Source organism: Myotis daubentonii, chromosome 7 (genome assembly GCF_963259705.1).
Source record: "Myotis daubentonii chromosome 7, mMyoDau2.1, whole genome shotgun sequence".
NCBI lineage: Eukaryota > Metazoa > Chordata > Mammalia > Chiroptera > Vespertilionidae > Myotis > Myotis daubentonii.
In genome coordinates, this window is record NC_081846.1 from 23,869,082 (window position 1) to 23,885,616 (window position 16,535).

The window sequence follows — 16,535 nt, forward strand, 5'->3', positions numbered from 1 at the left end:
TCCACTCCTTTGTTTTTAAATGTAAAAGACAAAATAGCCAGGGATCATCAGGCATTTGAGGAAATAATTCACACAAATATAAAAACATATGAAAAAGGAAATGAGGTAATTTAGGAATAAGGACCTTAACAATGTCAAGTTGATATTTATAAAAACAGGAACATTTTATGCGTGTAAAATAAAGTAAGGATGTTATTATAAGGAGTCATCAGAAAACAGGAAAGAACTCTTGGACAATTAAAATATATTTGCCCAAACTGAAATAAGTCTACAGAAAGATTGGAAGAAAATGTTAAAAACAAACAACTAAAAATCCCAAAATGTAGAATAAAAAGATGAATCAGAAAATATAAGAGATAAAGTGAGATATAAATTGAGGGTCAATTGGATAGTTCCAGAGAAGTGAATGAAGAAAATAAAAGAAACTATCTATGTGCCTGAAAGTGCTTGGCAAATATTTGCAAAAGGGGAAAATCAACAGTATCTTGGCTGTTTATGAACAAGGTGAGGTTGGGCAAGTTGCTTGTTTTATCTTTGTTTCAAAATTATTTTGAATTTATTGTAACTGCCCTTTTAAGTTTAAGGATTGTCATAAAATAAGACATAAGATACTATGAAGTATTATCATTGCTATAGTAATTAGTATTAATTTTTAAAACTCAAGCCACAACAAAATTATGAATTTATATATGCCTGAAACTCTCCTTTTCTTCTCCTACTTTTCCTCTGAGCTCATTTAGAAAGAAATTTGAGGTAACTTTCATTAGTATACAATATATTTCATTTGTGATGATAAATTCACATGGATAATTTTATAATGCTAATTATTACATTTTTTTCAAACTTTAAACAGCTATTTATTGAGGGCAGAATAAAATAATAGCATCTAACTAGTTTTTCCCCAAAGCTTATGTTTTTTTGGAGCTAGGAGGGACTTAGAGATTATAGAATGCATTTCAACATCCCCATTTTAGTGATTAAAATATTAATTGAAGTCCTGATTGATTATATTCACTTTTAATGGCAGAGCCAACTCTCCTAAACACCTGCCAGAGTGTTCTTTCTGATAATTTTTAAATTGTTGAGTGTACTATGCATTTTAAGAGGGAAAAAAAAAACTATCAATTCATAACAAAAACATAGGTATTTCAAGAGAATAAGGTCTCAGAGGGTGAACTAATGTGTACAGAAGGTGTCAAGTACAGAGTAAAAGCAATTAACACAACTGAAATGTATTTTTTAGTTATTTAAATCAGATAAGTGAGGACATATGTTCTTACATGATATCATGAAGCCATTCCATTTTCTAATCTTGTTATAGCATCATCAAAGGGTAGTTTATTTTCCATCTTACTTTTTACTTTTCTTGGTTTAGTAATCCTTTCAAAGGGAAAAAAAAAACGTCTTGCTAAAATTGAAGTGAATACATTAAATGCAGCATAATCAGCTTCTAAATCTACTTAACTGAAGCCCCATCATGCATTTAGTACATTGAATGAATGGCACAAATGGGAAACGTATTATAATGAGGACCGACTGAATTTTGTGAGACTAAAACTTCACTTTCCTGAAATGTTTTTAAGCATCTGATTTTGTAGTCAAGTATAGCTCAATTTGCATTCTTCTTTATTTGCATTTGACCTAGACACCTGCATTACTTTTTGGAGAATTCTACTTTTATGATGCTTTTGAACACTTCACTGCCACCCCACTATGACAAAATGCATTTTGCTTGCTGGGGCTCTTTGAGGGGTGCACAGCATGATTATTTTTTAACCTTTCGCTTGTTTTATTTAAGTTAGAACAAGTTATTTACTTATATTACAAGGGTGTTTTGCTTTTCATAGGCTTAATTTCTCATCCAATTTTTAAAAACTACATGCAGTTTTAGAGATGGCATTTTCTGAAAATAGAATGCAAATGATACTGATATCACCACTTCATGTTAACATAAAGGGCTGTGCTGATATAAGATAACTTTTTTTGTCTTCACTGTTCTGGAGGAAATAAATATCCAAAACTCATATCTCCCAAATAGAACTCATCAGCTTGCCACTTCACTTTGCTGAAAAACATTACATCATTTTAAATGCCTTTATTTTTCCTCTTTTTGTCCAACTTGGAAACCTGGGCATTATCCTTGATTCTTGATTTATCACTGTCCCATTTCCAATAGATGATGAAATTTAGTTGATTCTGCCTTCTTTGCATATTTTCTCTGTCGCTTCTCTATTCCCATAGTCATTGCCTTAATTCAGGCTCCTGTCATCTCTTAGCTGGACCATTTCAAGATCCTTATTACTCTAGTTCCTGCATCTTATTTACCAACTTTTCAATGCAGCAACATTTCCAAAATTCTAATTTAAATATCACAGTGCCTTGATTAAACTGTAAAAGTCAAAACACTCAATTGCTTTTAGGGTCAAAATTAAACACCTTTCATGCTATAGATCGCATTGGCTTCTTCAGTCTCCTATTCCCACATACTCTTCCTCTGGAGCCAGATGGAATTCCTTCTATTGCACTAGGCTTTCACAGACTTCTGAACTTGTACATGGAATGTGCCCAGAATTTCCATTTCCTGTCTGCACGGCTGGTGATGCATGTCAAGAAGATTAATGGGTTTCAGAGTATAGGTGGCAATATAGGGTCTATATTTCAGTCCCCTCACCTATTAACTGTGGGACCTTGGCCAAATTGCTTTATTTCCCCAAGTCAGTTTTCTCATCTGTAAGCAGTATTAGCAATATTGTCTGCCTCATTGGACTCATGTGAGGTTTAGGTGTGTAGTAAGTGAAGTATAGTGTCTCGTTCGTGGTGATCAATGAATACTAGCAATTATCAATGCTAATAATTAGGAATAATTATGTCATCACAATCAAAGAAAATCAAAACTATGAAGTATATCATGGTGCATCTCATATGCTGCCTAAAGCTATACTTGATAGCTATGGCAAAAAGAAAAAAAAAGCAATGCCTTTTCTCTACTGTGCCTTAAATAATCATCTAATCTGTAAGTCAAATCTGTGTAATTATATGTATAACATAATTTTTTATGGATGTTCACAAATAGTGCTAAGAAATTACAATTACCAGGAAAATATTTACTGCTAGATATTACTTACTTGATTAATAAATCATAACCTTTCCGAGGCTTACTCTCTTGGACTGAAGAAGAAAGTCATAGGCAATTTCTTCGTCCCACGAAGATGGGTTTCACAGGGCATCTTCTAAGAGGTGCAGGTGCAGTTGTAGCTTTAGTCTGAAAAACTCCTGCTGCTTCCACACTCTGCCTTTTTCACTCTGGCTCACCTTTTCTGCTATTCTTATTTTGCCTCTGGCTTCAGACTCCAGAGCCTGCCTGTTGGGTAGTGAGAATGACCAAGAGGCACCACTGATTTTACAAATTCTTTAAACCCTCCCCTCCAGGGTTTGCCATAATGTCTCTACTGCTTCCTCCCACTCCTCTTCTTCTGACAACCTGAGAGTCAGCTCATATTTTCACTTTCTTTGTGGTCAGAGCTACCGTTGTTAGTGAAGTGACCCTTTTATCCAAACTCCCAAAACAGCCATCAGCACCTCCTCCTCACTAGGCCAGAGAACAGAAGGCTCCACTACTGTTTGAAAGAGGTAATTATTATAGTTCCCAAAAGCAAACAGCCAAAATATAAGTTGAGCAGGAGGCTGCAATGGGCAACGCGAAGGTCTCTTTCTGCTCTAGGAGTCTTATAATTTAGGTTTAGAGGTATTTTATTTTAAAATCCCCTATTGACAAAAAAAGTAAAAATAAAGGACACAAACATGCTGTCTCTTGTTTATTGCAGGGAGAGCAGGTTTTCTGCAATAGTGAGAAGGAGAATCGAGGCCCTAGCCTTTTAATATGGTCCATGGGAATTTTCCTGGTGGTGGTGCAGCCCTCTTCCCAGTCTCTGCATCCTCTTCTACCCAGAGCTGGCTGCTACCTTGAAGTCCTATCACAAAGAACCATTCATGATTGAAGAGAGGGATAAGATTTCAAGGGGCTCTCACTATATGCATTAGGGCAGTTCCTAGGAGTCCTGGAGTTGCATTTAGTGGTCACAGAAGAGTGGGAAATAGAGAGAAGGAAGAAGACTAAGCTTCCATCAGAGCTATACATATATCACTCATTCATCTGACAAATGTTTACTGAGCCCCTCCATGTGCCAGAACTATGCTGACTCCTGGAGGTACTGGGTGATAGGCACTGCTGAGAGGGTGCAATGTGCGGGAAGAGAGACCAGGCTGTCAGGCAGGAAGTTCAGCTCCAGGAAGTCCTTCAGCTCAGTGCATGCTGTATACTTGCTGCATAAACTTTTAGCTTACTAACAGTAGGCTATACCATATAGCCTAGGTGTGCAGAAGGCCATACTATCTAGATTTATGTAAGTGCTCTCTATGATGTCTGTATGACAAAATTGCCTAATGAGATATTTCTCAGGACGTATCCATTCGTTAAGCAGTGCATGACTGTGCTTAGCACAATGCCTGATACATAGTAGGAACTCAAGTCATGGTACTTTCCTTCTGTCCCAAGGGGCTGCTCCCAATACTGCTGTGAGCCTAGCCTTGACAGTCTCATCCTTTGGTACTTACCCAGAACAAGGCCAATGTTTCAAAAAAAATAAGTATAACAACAATAACTATGGTTGTTGTTTTTCAAGTCCTTATTATTTTCCAAGGACTAAAAATATTAATTTATTTCAACATTAAAACAGTGTTTCAGGGAAATGCATTAACACCTTTGAATAAGTGAGGAAATTAAAACTCAGAGAAGTTAAGTAATTCATCTGAGGTCACGCAGATAGTAAAGACTGGAGCTGGGACTCTAGTCTGTGTTTCACCAATGGTTTATTTATGCTCTTAGCAGAAGTGCCTTCTAAGATATAGTATTAAGAACCTGTTTCAGTGCTCAGGTCTCACATTGGGCATCTTCCTACTATTTCAAAATCTTATTTGGGGATAACACATCACATGTAACACAATATTATAAAGATTAAGTAGTGGATGTTGGGAAAATACTTTGAAGAGGAGTGATTTAGGCATGATCACAAGTTTTACCTCTCATTGATCTTTAGCATCCTTTTATTTAATATTGACCTCATACTATTGACAAGCTCAATGGTCATTAATCAAGCTGCCTCAGGTTTTACCATGCCTAAATACATTTCTGCAAACTGGTAGGATAAGTTATTTTGCTCATAATGCAACCCCACATCCCACTGTCATTTTAACCAAGAGTTTGAAAGGTTAAATTAATTCAACTTTCAAAGACACTTTTTTATACTTTTATTATAGCCATAAATTCATGGTATAATTTATTGCCTATGTGTCATTCTAGATTTCTCCATTTGAACTCTTTACAGCAAAGATTATAATTTCTCAGCTGTCCCCAAATGAAATGGCTTCAGTAAGTGCCAAACATGAAATCTAATATCTACATGGACTAAACATTAGCTAAATATAAGAGAGTATATAAAAAGAGTATAGTGTACTTTGGATAGATTATGTCGAGATTTGGTTTTAGGGGAAACAGAGACCAAAGTAATCTTGTAGCTCTGAAGGGGTTAAATCCATAATTTCTTTTCTCTTTCCATTTGTGAATAATATACTAGTTCAATAATTGTCATGGATATCTTGCAATCACCCTGATTCTGCATATTGCTCTTTTATTCTAACCATACATAGCCACAGGGCAAGAGTAAAGTTCTACACCAGTGATTCTTTTTTTCATTTTTCTAAGCAGGGACGAAGTGATACTGAGTGTCTAGTACACATTGTGTTCATACTGGTTCCAGTCATAGAACTGTACAGAGAAATTATGTGCATGGCAGATAGGGAAACTGAAGGTCATGGAGCTTGACTACCTTTCCTAGATCACACAGCTGGTAAATAACAGTTGTGAGATTTGAAACTAGCTCCAACTTCTATAAGATTCAGCCAAAACATAACCTCTTCCGTGTTTCGAAATCAATTATCCCTTTACCCTTTCTCATCAGATGAAATGTTCCATTAAAAAATTAATTGATATAATATTGGGATCCTTTAAGTAACTACCACTTTATTTTATTTTAAAACATCTTGTTAAAGCTTTGTCATTGACCAAAATAGACCAGTGAAGGGCTGCTGTGTTGGTGTTGGGATGGGATCCTAATGGACAGTATGGAGTGAGCCAAACTGGGTAACAATAACAGGAAGCAGATGCTGAGTGCAGTGAGCACTGAAGGCACATCTACATGTTCAGGACAGATGATTGACAGATGTCAATCCCTGAAAAATTTATAGAGGAGATGTGACTAACATCTTGAAAGAAAGGGATGTGAGTTCTCCCTCATGTGTAATGCACTTTGGTGTGATTTTCTTTATTGTGATATTTGTTTTATTGTGATAGTCCCAAACTTAACCTGCAGTATCACTGAGTTATTCTTGTATTACAGACATGCTTTTTTAAAACTTCATATCCTGGAAGCTTTAGCAAAGTTTGGTGATATGAAATCATAAAGGAAAGAGATAGAAATTATCCTAGGTCTACTGGAATAATGACTAACTATAACTTAATTGGCTACATTTATAGATTGAAAGATAAAGTTGCCAGCAAAGGGGCAAGGAGAAACAGGATGACAGAGAGGTGAGGTTGGCCCAGGATGCTCAGGACTATGTCAGGGAGTGATTAGGTGATTTTGCTGCACAGATGGCCAGTGACATGCTGCAGGGCAAATGGGGACCAGAAGAATCCATTTGGCTGCATAAATACTCTCCCAGAGTCTATCCACTACATCTGCAGTCACTACCTTCACTAAAGCCTTGAATTCCTTAAAGTCATATATAAGGGTTGGAATCAACTTATTGCAAACTCCTGTTAATATTGATATTTTGAACTCTTCCCAAGAATCATGAACATTCTTAATAGCATTTATGATAATTAATCATATTTTAAAATTGAATTTATTGGGGTGACATTTGTTAACAAATTATACAGGTGTCAGGTATACAATTCTACAACATATCATTTGTATATTGTATGTTTACCACCCAAGTCAAGTCTTCTTCTAAAACCATCTATCCCACCTTTACCTATTCTAGAAGGTTTTCAATTTACTTTGTCCAGATTCATCAGAGGAATCACTATCTATAGCAGCTATAGTCTTAAGAAATGCATTTCTTAAATAATAAGACTTGAAAGTCAAAATTTCTGCTTGATAAGTAGGTTTCATAAAGGATATGTGTCAGCAGGCATGAAAACATTGTATGTCTCCAACAGAACTCTTGGGTGACCAGATGAATACAGGTATATCAGAGAAGTACATGAAAAATTTCCTCTCCTTAGGATTCAAAAGGATAGCTCTTAATGCAATGAACAGATGATATACTGTAGAATTGTAACCCTAAAACCTATATAATTTTAGTAACCAATGTCACCCCAATAAATTCAATAAAAATAACTAAATAAATTAAACTTTTTCGAAGCATACATATTATGATTCACTCTTAGAATTATAAATTCTTATGTGGTTCTAAGACCACAGCCTCCCCCCATTAAAGGAAAGGAAGTCAAAATTGGGTAGGGGAAGAAAAAGTGGATGGAGCTGGAAAAATCTTGGCTTCTTAGTTCAAAAATGACCCCTAAGAAGTTGGAAATACCTGGGCATTTCTTTTCGTTACTGTGCATGTAAATGCAAACATGAACAGAACTATTTTTGCACCTCCTTCAATTTCTATAAGCTTACATTAACTTAAGTGATACCATTGCATTTTGGGCCCTAAAAGACAATCTGAACTGTTGGTAGTACTAAAATGATTTGGAATAAAGACTTACTTTAAGCCACTGCCAAATAGATTAAATAACAATGATATTATTTCAATTATCCTACTTTTCCATGACTTGAACTCTTGCAAGTGCACCCCATCCAGCTCCATAATCACCTAGCAGATTGTTAAAGGGTGGTTTTTGATCACTGCAGATGGTGCCACCTACAGCCTTGTTTACTCTGTCAGTGGTCTTTGTCTTGATCTTTTAACAGCTAATTTAGAGAAAAGAGGGAACCACCAGGCCTTTCTGTTCACAGTTCTCTCACACTCAGCAGCAGTGTTACATTCTCAGGGATACAATAGTGCAAGAGGGTAGGCAACTGCTGATTATGCCAACCCCATTTCCAAATTTTTATACAGAATATATTGTGAAGAGTGGAGATATTTGTGGCAAAAATGTATTAAGTTGATTACAACAAATACCTGCTTATCAAATACCCAAGGCTACAATAATTATTCATGTAAAGGCTAGCTTAATACTATAGAAAAACCTGTTAAGATAGCGCACAAGCTGAATTCAATTGAAATGTCTGAAAGTGGCTGTTATGTTTTTAGGCTATTGTTGTCTCTGTATGTGCTATGAATGAGTTATCAGACCTTTCATCACCTTTTCTTTACTCCTTTATGTAGCATGTAAATTTCAAAAATTTCTTGGTGAGTCCATGGGGTACTCTGAAGCCCTTTAAATATAATAAAGTTATTCAAATACACTTCATGAAATTAATGATAGTAATTTTTCTCCTCCTCCTCCTCCTCCTCTTCCTCCTCCTCCTCCTCCTCCTCCTCCTCCTCCTCCTCCTCCTCCTCCTCCTCCTCCTCCTTCTTCTCCTCCTCTTCCTTCTCTGTCTTCTTGAGACCCTAGGAACATATTTCAGAGGAATCATGGGGAAACAGTAGCAAACCTACCTTCAAAAATAAAACCATGTTTGACAACTTAGAAGGAAAAACAAATGTTTGACTTTAGACATTAAATACAACTAAAGTGTTGTTCTCTGTCAAATTGCAGGTTTTACTCTACCTGTCTACACTAGCAGAGTAGTGGAAATTTTATGCAATTACTCTGATGATTCGACCTCTGTCTGATTTTTTTTTCAGATAATTGGAGAAAATGCATAGGCAATATGGCATAATGACTGGATAATTATGGGTGTTTGGTGCATCATTCCATCATGAGAGTACAATCCTTGATTATATTTCAACTATAAACTCTATTAGATGGTTCTAAAATGATTGAGAGAAAAAAACAAAATTATTGAGAGAAAGTGAGAGGGAGAAATTAAGAACGCGAGAAAGAAGGTGAGAAGATGTGAGTGTGTGTGTGTGTGTGTGTGTGTGTGTGTGTGTGTGAGAGAGATAGAGAGAGAGAGAGAGAGAGAGAGAGAGAGAGAGAGAGACACCTAGGAAGATGTTATAAAGAACAATTTTTTAAAAAAGTGTTGGCATTTTTGTTTTCCTTTGAGATATCACCAAAAGAATTATAATAATCAGGCTTAGTTTTTAAAAAATAGATCTTATTGCCCTAACTGGTTTGGTTCAGTGGATAGAGCATCGGCCTGCGGACTGAAGGGTCCCAGGTTTGATTCCGGTCAAGGGCATGTACCTTGGTTGTGGGCACATCCCCAGTAGGGGGTGTGCAGGAGGCAGCTGATCGATGTTTCTCTCTCATCAATGTTTCTAACTCTCTATCCCTCTCCCTTCCTCTCTGTAAAAAATCAATAAAATCTATTTTAAAAAATAAAAATATTTATTATTATTTTAAAAAGTAAAAATAGATCTTACTGATTTTTTACAGAGAGGAAGGGAGAGGGATATAGAGTTAGAAACATCAGTAAGAGAGAAACATCGATCAGCTGCCTCCTGCACACCCCCTACTGGAGGTGTGCCCACAACCAAGGTACATGCCCTTGACGAGAATAGAACCTGGGACCCTTCAATCCGCAGGTGGACGCTCTATCTAGAGAGCCAAGCCGGTTAGGGTGGGCTTAGTTTTTATAATGTTCTTATCAGAAATAGACTTTCTATGAAAATTTTGCTCATTATAAAATGAACACCTTGGAAACTCCTTCACCAATTGGAGTTTAGTCTTTCTTGGAACCTAACATAGCTGAAAAGAAACAGAGGGATTTCATAAAGAAGACAGAACTAAGGTTAAAATATTCTTCATAAATATATTAAATATTCTATTTAAATTTCAATAAATGTAAAGTTAAGTATTTAAGAATTCCTTAGAGTATAAAATTGAATAAATATCTAAAATTAATACTTTATTAATTTGATACATAGAATAAACACCTAAGAGAAAATGTTTATTAAAATCACCTTCAAGAATATATTAAACTTGTGATATGATACAGATAAATGTTTATTATACAGAGATATTTAAATTCTATTTTAAACTGCACAGTCCAAATCCTAAAGCAATTCTGGCATTTGTCACTGACAAATCAGTAAAGTTTATCAGAAAAATAAAATTAGGCCAAAATTTTGTTCATGAAGCAAAAAGTGCATGACATTTTAACATAATTTTAACATATGACCATGAAGCTGGCCAAGTTTGATTTCTTTTCATATTTGTTTTCTTGTCTTGCAGGATGTTGCTAAAATCTTAATCCAAGATTTTCTTAGTTCTAATGGTATTTATTTGGGAAAAAAGGAGAACATAAACTATTCTATACCTAAAGGATATAAATGAATCAACCCTTCAAAATTTTTAAGATTGAAAGAAGAATTTGTGGGGTGCACTCACCTCACTTTTTTTTTAACATGACATGCTTTTTATATATACCACTTCTGCTCAAGCTAAAGTTAGAAAAATGACAATGACAACATAGGTCATGATAAGGAGACAGTCAATTGCTTGTCTAGACACTGTCTTTTATAACAATAAGCATTTTCAGATACCCAGGGAAAGCATAGCCCTTTTAGAAAGGTAACTAGATAGGTAATGTGCTCTTATATTACCAATAATTGGCCTCCCATAACTGGCTCACACATCACACTAGATATTACCTGCTCTTTCATAAGAGAAATTCAGGGAAAGGAGAAAAACTCTAGTTTTAATGAAGGTGATACAATGTTAGATACAATATGAATATGTTTCATATTCATTAACATGTTAGATATTGTATGAATTTTTATAATGACCTATTTTTACAGATAATATAACTCTATAGGGATTAAACCATATTCACTCAGTTTTATCTCTTAGCATCCCACTTTTATTCTTAGTTGTTGTGATTTCTTATGGGATTTGCTGTCATTTATTTTTTTCTGTCTTTACTTTTATTATTAAGGAAAGATATGATATGTATATATTTTTTAAAAATGGGTCTCTTTCCCTTTTATTTTCTCCTCATTGCAAAGGTAAGCTTTGCTGGGACTGTGAGTAGATTTAGCCTGCAAAAGCATGCTGGAGCTAGCTAAATTTAAACTTCATCAGGTTACAATGCAAAAATATCATGACAAAGAGTGTGTTTCATCTTGTCTTTTGATGAGCATAGCACAAAGTAGAAAATGTTCCCTTTTAACAGACTGCCAAATTTCTATACTGGAGCCCTAATTACACCCTTGCAACGTGAAGGCTTGTCCATTTGCACATTAGTTGAGAGCAAATTCTGCAGCACACTGGAGAGTTGGTGCTGAAAATGAATTAGGAGAAGGTAAATGACTTTTTTCCTTTTAATGTTTTCCCCAAACATTTTATTATAAAAATTTTCAAACATACAGCAAAGTTTGAAAGAATTTTCAGTGAACATCTTAATACCTTTCACCTGGATTCCACCGTTAACATTTTACTACATTTTCTATAACACATAACTATCCCTCTATCCATTTCTCTATCTGTACATCAATCCATCTTATTTTTGTGATGTGATGCATTTCAAAGTGAATTGCAGTACTGTTCCCCTAAATACCTCAGCCTTCTATAATGGTTCTGATGAAGAAAATGGATGCATTTCTCCCAACCAACTTTGAAAGAGCAATTTTAGAGAGGCGAATAAAGGTAGAGGAAATTATTTTCCAGGAACAAAGATATCAAGAAAAATAAGTTTTGAGACATCATACAAGGTCATTTTATAGCATGCTATTCTAGTCCTGCAGGAATTTAAATCAATATGCCTTTTTTTTTTCTTTCAGTAGCATGAGAGCATTGTTCATCAGGTTTATATGACACTCTTTAGAATCAGCAACACATTGGTATTAACTTGGTAACAAGCGACACTTAAAATATGAGAATTACTTGTGGGCTTTTTTGTACCACTAAACAGATACAGGACACTTATTTTCCTATTTGTTATTGAAACCATATAGTACAGATGAGATGACCTGAGCTTAGAATCAGATAGAAGTCATCCTTTCATTAGACTACTGGTTTGTTAAATGAGGGGCATTAAATCTGTAACAAAATAATTTCGGTACTCAGTCATCTATGCGTGTTATTGTGCTGCTCCCTAGCTATGTAATGACTTAACCTTACTTGGCAGAAGATGGGTGAGTAAGTTACCAAGAAATGTTGGGGTGTGGGAAAGAAGTGAAGCAAGGAGTTCTGAACAGGGGGTGTTAGAGTAATCCATTTAACAGGAGCTCTTAAATGGAAGCAAAGATAAATTTCAGAGAGCAGTCCCCAATCTGCCATATACATGAAATGAGAGATTATATTTTAAGATGCTTTATGTTTCAGTGATTTAGGAAGTGATAAGACAGGGTAGGACAGTGCATATTGTAAGATGGCTGTAATGGGCAACCTTGGTGGCCAAGAGAAAAAGCCACACTACTATTGCCTGGGGGTGAAGGATGATTGAGGGTAGAAAACAACCATGGACACATAAGAGAGGTTGGCTGGGTCTGACCCAAGGGTTAGTTAAAGAAGAAAGACTTGAGATCCCACTGGGGTACACACACATAGAAATAGAGGGTTTTAGAAGGTGAGAAAAGAAAACTGATGATGATAGTTGAAGGTGAGGAGGGAAAAATGACTGCTGGATATAGAAGGAGATAGAGCAGTGGTTCTCAACCTTGGCTGCACATTAGAATCACCTGGGAATCTTTTTAAAATCCTGATTTCTGGGCCTCATCCTCAGGGCCAAATTTCTGTGGGAAGGAAATGAGATTTACTTTTAAAATTCTGGAATGAGGCCCAGAGGATGAGGCCCAGAAATCAGGATTTTAAAAAGATTCCCAGGTGATTCTAGTGTGCAGCCAAGGTTGAGAACCACTGAGATAGAGGGAGATACACACACACACACACACACACACACACACACACACACACACACCCCTTTTCCATAAAACACTGTGGAATGTGGGATACATTATACTCCAGAGCTAAGGCCCCTGATACCTTCTTTTGCCTAGAAATTTCTAACCATATTTATTGTGAATAGACGAGATGATATCCTTCAGTCAGTGTCCCTTAGTTCTCCCATGCATCTAGAGCTTGTGTCCAGTGATATACTACATCCCACCAGGGGAAGCTAACACAGAGGGCCACCTAGAGAGAAAAGAAAGGGAAGTGCCTATCAATCATAGATTATTTTGGTTAAACAAGGAAACATCCCAAAATGAGAGGCCTGGAGGAATGTCAGTTTTCTAATATTATAGGAACACTAAGTGATTTGCCTAAGTTCACATAGCAAGTTAACTGAAAACATGGGGCTTTATATTGACTTCTAGTTCACCATGTTCAGGGGAAATGGGAGGAGGAGAAAAAGGGAGAAAGGAATGTGGGGGAAGAAGGGAGAGAAAGAGTGAAGAAGAATAAAGAAAGAGGTAAATATTTCATAGCTCTCCAAAATATTTGTTTTCTTTCTTACCATTTAAATATAAGTTAAATAAAATTTTAAAAGTTAAATATAATTTGTTCTAAAGCCTATATGTATGCACTAAATACTTCTTTTTCCGGGTAAACTGTATTGTACATGATGCACTCTAATTTGCCCAAGCTAACCACATATCTTGGTTTGTAATTACTGTAAATGTCCTTGGTTCACCAACATTTACATTTTAAAAAATCCCAAGATTACAAATTGTAAGTTCCAATATCATATCTTTACTTTCCCCATCTTGTGTCAGTTTTGGACATTCACCCATCATCTGGACTAAAGCCATGGGAGAGGATGAGTGCTCAGCTCACTGGGAATTTAAACTATAAACCTACAGAGAGTGGTACAACACAAATACATTCGTTGCCTTCTTCCCTTCCTCTCTCTTTTTTGATCTATTATATATCTGAACTTTCTAATAAGGAAAACTTTGGGAATTAGGGAATGAGCTCAAATGGGTAATTTAAATCCAAATTTCTGTGGGAAGGAAATGAGATTTACATTTAAAATTCTGGAAGATTCCTTCGGATTCCTAATATAATAGCTCTGTTTTGTCACCCAAAGACCACTGCACTCCCCCTTTAGATACCCACTCTTCCTCTTTTTGTACCCTCTCCAGACACACATTAATTACTTGCTCACCAAATATTTTCTACTTTTCAATAGAAAATGTTTTAAAGTTATTATATATAAACTAGAGGCCTGATGTACAAAATTTGTGCAAGAGAAGGCCTTTCTTCCCCCGGCTGCTGGCACCGGCTTCTCTCTGGCAGCGGCTTCCCTCTGGCACCCGGGACCCAGGCTTCCCTTGCACACCTGCTTCTTTGGGAGGTCGTCCGGGTGGATGTCCACTCTAATTAGCATATTACACTTGTATTATTATAGATGCATTTCTCTATTTTTTTTGGTCTATTTGTTTTCCAAAATAGAGGTCAGTGGTAATCTACTTTATAGTCACCTTTTCTGGAACCCATCTATTGTGTACTTGCTGATAGAAGGAATTTGAATTAGAATAGGTACAATCAATCAATAGTCAATACAGCCCACAGAGATTTTGAGAAAAAAAAATTCTACATTATACATACTAAGAGGAAAAAGGTCCTTTTTATACCCAGAAAGGAAGGATGCAGGAGATAATTAAGCGTAGAAATTTTCTATTGGTTCTTTGCCAGAAGAGAGTTATATGAATGTACCCTTTATTTTCACATCATATATGAGATTTTCATGTATATGTCCTCAAGGGGTGCAGCATTGTGAAAAAGTCAAAGAGACTAAAATGTTAATTATAGGATGTATTTTTAGAAATAACAAATGATTGACAAACAGGTTTTTTTCTTTGCTCTGTATCTTTCATTGTTTTGGTATCATTCTCTCATTCATCCATCCTTGTTCCATTCATCTGTTTGTCCTTCCGTCATTCGTCCACCAATCCATTCATTTAGATAAAAGATAATACATCTGAAGCATGTGCTAGGGTTATGAAGAGGAATGAGACATTCCCAGCCCTTTGTGAGCTCATAGTGTAATAAAATTCCCATTTGTCAGCTTAGGGTTCATTCCCAAGGGTTCATATAGGGCTGTCCCTAAAGTCAGAAGATAAACATTGCACCTCTTTCCAGGGCTTCAATTTCACTTTAAGGCTAAACTACTTGGGAGATTTAATTTATAGATCATTTAATATTTTTATGGACTATGTAAACATAGATATTTTATAGAATAAAGACAAAATTTGTTTATATTTTAAAATGTTTAAGAGTCAAGGGAAACCCTGACAGACATTCTATGATTCTGCAGAATGAATGGCAGTTTTGGTCAAAATTTCAGAAGCAAACAGCAGGTACAAGTATGCTGGAAAAGGCTGTGGGGTATGGTGCTGCCTGGGAAAGACATTGAATTCTGTGCCCAGAGGCTCCAGGAATTCACTATAAGTAAACCAATACAATGAAACTCCCAGAATGGTTTCACTCTTCTTGGTAAACTGATAGCAGGCATTGTCTAAAGCTTGCTCAGACAGCAAAATAAACTGGAGATTGTGTTATAGCCTGTGAGTCAGAAAACCTCTCTTCTGTTTTCAGTAACTACTAACCATGTGAATGAACTTGTACAAGTACCTTGGCCTGTCAGACTCAGTCCCTAATCTACTTAAGAGAGTGAAAATGTCTGCCTGTGTGTCCCACAGGTGATCATGCCTGTATGTCTGCCTGGGTAAATAGTCAGAAAACCGCCCTTCTGACTACAGTAACCACTACCTATGTGTATTAACTTGTACAAGTACCTTGGCCTGTCGAAAACTCAGTCCCCTAACCTACTTAAGAGAGGGAAAACCATCTGCCTGTGAATCCCACAGTGATCACACCCTTGTGTATGCCTGGGTAAATAGTGATGCATTGAACAATACACATATGTTTATTAATATGAGTCACCTCAACTGTGGAATGAAAGCACTCAATATTTCCATATTTTTTTACAAGTGGGTTTCTAAGTCCTTCTTTTTTTCAAAACAGAGGATTAGGAGTTTCTGACCCTTCAAGGTTGTTGTTTTTCTCTGTTTTTACTAATCTAAGCACAGCCTCCAGTGCAGTAATTCTGCAGGAGCTCAATAATTATCTCTTGCATGACTCAATTCCCATGGCCAGGTGCCCTCATCAAACCCTGTTTATCTCTTGCCCAAACAGTGCTACTTCCCGCTCTCTTTCTTCTTGTTGATTTTCAACGCCATGTCCAAAACACTTTGATCTTGAGCCCACTGGTCAAACTTGAGAGTATCTAGATGTTTCTACAAAGACATTCATCTGAGGGTTCTTGACCACTGTTTTCTTAGTATTCTTTGACCCCATTCCCGTACCTCTTAATAGGTAAGTTTAACTCAAGTTTCTTTCATTTTTA